This window comes from Physcomitrium patens, chromosome 6, assembly GCF_059467195.1.
Source record: "Physcomitrium patens ecotype Gransden chromosome 6, ASM5946719v1, whole genome shotgun sequence".
NCBI lineage: Eukaryota > Viridiplantae > Streptophyta > Bryopsida > Funariales > Funariaceae > Physcomitrium > Physcomitrium patens.
The window spans coordinates 17178780-17185058 of record NC_143415.1 but is presented as its reverse complement, the minus strand read 5'-3'; the positions used below and the strand labels follow the sequence as shown (position 1 = coordinate 17185058).

At 36.1% G+C, this 6279-nt stretch overlaps 1 long non-coding RNA gene across 1 annotated transcript; it reads left to right on the top strand.

Annotated features, from left to right (window-relative positions):
- The first annotated feature begins 1546 nt into the window (after positions 1-1546).
- On the top strand, positions 1547-4095 carry LOC149989189 (uncharacterized). Its single transcript, XR_016503458.1, has 2 exons — positions 1547-2438; positions 2809-4095. It is a non-coding gene; the product is annotated as an uncharacterized LOC149989189 (long non-coding RNA).
- Positions 4096-6279: the final 2184 nt, after the last annotated feature.

Below are 6279 nucleotides of genomic sequence, written 5' to 3'. Positions count from 1 at the left end.
ATATATATAATCACAAGAGAGAAATATTACTTAAAAATTCTGTATTAAGATTTTTTATTCTTTGATTTTATTTTATTTTTCTTTAAAATGAACTAATTGCCACATCCATGTGTGCATCTTTAAAAAAAAAAACTCTACATACATATTCATTTGCTCACAATTACCCACAGCAACAATAAAAATAAAATAAATAATAACAATAAAAAAACATTAAAAAAAGCCAACTAATTAACAAAATAAAACTAAAAACAAAAACAAGAATGAAAATGAAAAACGAAATCCAAAACAACATCTCACAAATATGTCGTGTGACGAATTCATTGAAATTCTCAAGGTTCACCATATATTGTCAAATAATCCAGTCGCAACTGGCAGGAAAGAATGAAATCGAGGTGATTCAGATTGATGACCTGGATCCGTCATCTAAACCTGGATCACAAGGTGGATCCCGTTGGAAGGGAATGGGAATGAGGTGCTTGTTGGCAAAAGTAGCCCTCTAATTCTGGGCCTTGGTACCTGGAATTCCTCTTTATTATGAAATCTCGTGATTGGTCTCCGTCCGCAGTACATTCGCATTGTTGAACACTCTTTGCCTTAAACATAGGATGATTTCTACAACTTGGGCCACTTTGTATTAGGAGTTACAACCAAGCACACTTAGTGCCCAAATGAAGCTTGAGGACACTAAGAGTTGTACTCGGCTCAAAATTTGGATCCTAAAGTAGTAACTGGAATTCCCTAAAATCTACTTTCCAAACACAAAAAATCAACCAATACAGCAGACATTAAAGCTACATGTTGGGTTGAAAGATTTGAGATGGTGGAATACATAACTCTTTAGTAAAATGAAGTGACCTTGAATGAAAAATAAGAAAGAAAATGGATTTGGATAACAGTCTCCAGCACAAGGTTCCACCATACTCCTCTAAACAGTAGAATGCCCAATTAATATCTGCATTCTGTGCCTACCAGACTTCTGCCACTCGCTCAAAATCATCTAAAGGCTAGTATGCAACTTTGACAACCTCCAGGTTACCCATAGTTCACAAGAATATTCCCATTACTTTTTATTATTTTATTCTTTTTTGAAAAAAACTATTATTATTTCGAAAAAGAGATATAAACTGGACTTCAAGGAACTACTTCCAGGCTGAACTGACAGCAGCGCGTGCTCGAGCCTCCACGCAGGAAATACATCGCCATGAAAAACAAAAATCGACGTGGTCTTATCCGTGGCATAGACCCACGCCACGTCACGCGCCACGCTGTCCACACGATGCCCAGTTGCGCAGCGGGTCTCGGAGGTTGCTCCTTTTCGTGGCTGCATTTGTTGTTCCTGCACAGCCGAGCCCATGGCTCACCATGTCCCGTCGTCGCACCACTCTGCAGCAGCGCTGTAGACTGACGACGAAGCGGCCACTTTGGGCGGTGGAGTTTTGACGGTCCGGACCCACTGCATTGCCGAAAGCCCCATCTAAGATCGTAATAAATGATTTAAACCCCTTTTGCGCCAGTTAGAGTGTGCCGTGGTTTCCATCCTTTTGGTGTTGCATTGCACTTGGGCTTTCCTTGGCCGGCCGACGCCGACCACGACATCTCGGACCCTGAAAAGAATGTTGTATCCGTGCAGGGGAAGCACAATGTGAGGGAAGAGAAGTGTTGTGTGTTGGATTGTCCTTTGCTGTAAACGAAGGCTATGAATGCGGACAACAGGAATATTTGAATAGAACCGACTTTGAAGCACGCTCCAATCATACAGAGCACAATTCTCCAGGTGGGGTAGTACGCGTGGCAAGCAAGTCTCCACCATCCTGTCGGGATAAAGAAGCAAACTGCACCACTCATGAGATGTTCCTTGAATCAAGCTCCAGCGTTTGGACACACACTGTCTGCTGGCCAATGAAAACCTCGTCGTACGATGGTTATAGATTTTTGGGCGACGGAAGTCTTGGTATTGAAAATAACCAATGTTTTCGGTTCAAAATGTGTGGATACATATATGGATGGCAAGTAAACATTCCGAGAGAATGAAAATTGAATGTTCTCTAGTCGCCGTGACGATGAAAGTTTTAATTCAATATGTTAACTATTCAGCGCTGGTTTTCGTCTGAGTTCTTTTTTGTGATGTACATTGCACACAGAAAATGTCAGATTGTAACTAGTATACTGATGTGGACGACAGTGTTGCCAGAAAGCCGGTGACGAGTGTGGCAAAGCTCAATCGTCGCAGATCTAATTCTTCGGTAAACGGCACAATGGTCATGACGGCATTTTCTTTCCTACTTGTTTATCCGTCCGCAAATGCTAGCCGAAAATTTCGCAAAGCGTGATTTGACTTCAAGAGTCGAAAGGCAGTCCATTGAACTTGTGCGAATCAACCGGAAAGACAGATAAGGTTGACATGCAGAAGCTGGAACCCGTGCAAATTAACGTTACAGGTACTCCACAACGGCAAATTAAAGTATCATTTTTCCACGATGTAACTAATTTGTAGTTGGCAAAAGCAGTAACAAAATCACGGCCATTGGTGTCGAAACCTTTTGCATTGGCTTTCCTTGGTTCACAATATGGGTTCACTTGTCTTATTCCTTAATGTTTTGTCGCGAGACGTCAATCGTCCGAGTGCAACTGGTTACAACAGCGTAAGATTTATATATCCGTTATATCTGTGCAACTACATTAGTGTACAATATAGAATTTTCGCACATCCAAGAGGAAATTGTACTCTTATGCTAATAATTGCCTGAGCCTCTATTGCAAGATCCTTGAGCTTGCTTATCGAAGGTGAACCTTCATGTGTTGAGCCAGTTCGTTTGCGGCAAGGTGGAGCGCTGCGTGTGAGTCTATGGAGTGCGCGAAGCATGTAGCACTTAAACTGAGTTATGCAAGGCACTGGATTGAAATTTTATCGAGGAAATGACCACAGGAATGTATTTCATAAAGCATTCCACAAACTTAAGAAAATAGGCGTCACGGTCTTGGTCTGACCCTGGAAAGCGGAGGTCTGGCAATCCTAAGGCGCAAGGAGCGGATAGTACTCGAGGAAATTCTGTTTCTCATAATCTCACACAAGGTAAACCAATATCATCATCCCTTTGCAGACCCTCTCGTATTCATTGAAGTACTCACCCCTTCTAACAAAGGCATATCAAAATCATACTGAATAATTCCATTGCTTAATTTATGCAGCCATGAGACTCATTTTGCCAAAGGTGTCTCACGGTAGGCCATTTTTCTGAGAGATTTCATTGCATTTCCAGTTCAATCGCAAATATATTATATTACATGGAGAACTCAAAGTCCTCAGGAAGTCTTAGTCCATGAACCTTAGTGCCGTTAAAGAAGATTCTGCGATAACTGATGAAGAGGCCCATGAAGAAGAGAAACCGATTGATTATTTATCATCTAATGGGCTGGTCTTGAATTTGTTGAGGCATGCTGGTGATGTTACAGCGACCTATGAGAAAATTAGAAAAAGTCTCCAAACAGAATGGAAAAAGGTAGTCGTCGAAGTCCTGTCGGGCAACTCAGAGATCCAAGAAGCTACCCCTCGAATGTGCTCACACGAACACACACAACGTCGGGGAGGTCTTGATAATTGCACTTATCAATTCACAGATTTAGACGCCCTGGTGAAACCGACGGATGCATTTGCCCAAATCAACCTGCAAAAACGATGCGGCATAGAGTTTCTGACATGCTTGTGATACGAGAGCTCCTTTGATTATCACGCAATATGTTGCTATATGGGTTGTATAATGAAGACGTTGCTTCTGAGTCAATTATCGTCGTTAGTTTTCAACGCATTGTCACATGTTCCAAAAAATAGAACATGAAACTAAATACATATGTCTCTTTCCTTTCCGAGATTTATTAGGTGATCTTTCCTGTTCCATAAATACATTGTGGAGCCGCTTTCCTAGAAGTGTTTTCTAGCATCCGAGGAAACGGAGGATCAAAGGATCAACCCAGTTATTCAGTATAGAATAACATTGTAGTTCAAATCGAGCTGGCCCGCAGACAACGTACACAGTTGTATGCGAAATAAGGAAATGGAGGGAGCATGTGTCCATCCACCCAAAACATTTTCTTTAACTATTTCTCAGGTGGTTTCTTAATCAGGTCATTGGTCCAAGTGGATGCTTGTGGTTCCCGCAGTCACTGAGAAATCCTTTGGAATTTCGCTTTGTTTATACTTGAGGAAGTCAAAGGAAGAAAAAACCAGAAAAAAAATGGAGAGTAACCAATCAATGGCTAGTGGATGAAAGTAGGATTGACACACAAACAGTGGTCTTTGCAATACACCAAGAAAAAAACTTATCTTTTTGAAAAATTCACAAGTGACATGAAGGGTTACAACTTATGGTCCTTTTTGATCAGCAGTACTGTTCTCAATGCCATTATTATAGCAACTTCTTGTAACAACATATTGGTGTTCATTTTGGTAAATGATATATGTGTGACAAATCATGAAAGGCTTATATTGATGGAATATTTATATTTGGTCTTATTATTAAAATCAGATTTGTATAAAATTAGTGGAGACTACAATTAAATATTTGAATTGGTTATTATGTATGCAAATTAATGGTTTTGTGTAGCAACTATGTCTTTGTACAAATTCTAATAAAAACCCTAATTAAATCTTAACCAAATCTTAGGTCAAATCTTAATGAAATCCTAAGAAATCCTAAACCCTAAACAAATCCTAAATGAATTCCCAAGCAAATCCCAATCAAACTCTAAATCTTACACAAACTCTTAACAAATCCTATAGTAGATTGAAACCTCAACAACTAATGATTGAATCATTGATATAAACTCAAAATTTGCACCTTTTTTAATACCTTAGTCAAAAACAAGCACAAGAAAAATGAAATTGATTGCACTTACCATTTGAAAGAAATACAAGATAATCTAATCAAATATTGGAGGTCTCCTATTCTAACCTAAATGCTGAACTTCTAGTGCCAATATCTCCTTCTTAAACCATTGAATTGCTCTCAAATTTCATCTAAAGTTTGAAAATCAAGTCTAATATTTATATATATAAAAAATCACTTCAATCCAATTGACATATTGCTGAAGATCTTAAAAACATTAATTGACCCTCAAACTCCAATTTTTGAGACCTCAACCTACAAAAACTCTCATATACTTCAATCTAATTATTCCATTGACTTCAAAATTTGCATACACATTCACATATTTATAAATATATTTTTATTTCTTAAATCTTCATCATACCAAGAATATCATTAACTTTAAAAATTCCTCAAAATCTCAATATTGATTCAAATGACATGAAACTAATGCTTAAAAATCTCTATTCTAGTTTATTCTTAAATTTCTATTCTTCAATCTAAAAAAAATCCTAAAGTTGCTATATAAGAGTAGTTTTGTGCCTTAAGATCTGATTTCAATCCTAGTTGACAATTGGTCTTCTTCAAATATCAATATTTAGTAATTTAAGGTAATTTTTTCTATAATTTATTTTTAATTATTTTTTAAACATGTCTATATTAATTTTTTATCTCATTTATTTTTATTTGGCTCATTTATGCCTCTACAAAGTTAATAGAAGTTCCTTCTATAAAAAGTAGCATTAAAACTAAATCTTTTACTATCTTTCTATAATTTATCTTTATTTTTCTATTACATCTTTCTATTAGGATCTTCTATAATAACATCCATATTTTTATTTTTCACTATATAGTCATGTTACTATACAACAATATTGTTGTGATGGACTTCATTTAAGTACATCAAAGATGTTTGTAAAGTAATTAATTTTACTTGTAAGAGAGAAAGGAATATAATAATAATATATTTATAAATTTGAGTGGAATTTGGAATATAAAATTGTATCTTTAGATGGAATTTTTGAGCCATTAATTGGATCTTTTTTTTTTTTTTTTTTTTTAAATATATATTGAGATTTGAAAAAATAAATAAATCTTATTATTAGCTTTCCAATAAGCTTTAGCATGCAAGAAATGGAGTGGTGATAAGAGAGATTCTAACTAATTTGTGGACAAGGCTTTTAAAGTCTATAACTATTATAAGTAGCTAATATTTTTCTTAGTTTGGCTCTCAATTTTTTAAAATTTTGTTTGTTAATTTTCACATTTTAAAATTTATAGCTTGAATTAAGTTGAATGAGCTAAGATTTTCTTAGATCAAATTAATAATAAATAATTTATAGATATTTTAATAAGAAGAGATTTATATTTGAGATTAGAATTAGGAGTTGGATGCATCTAGATACAAAAAAGAAAT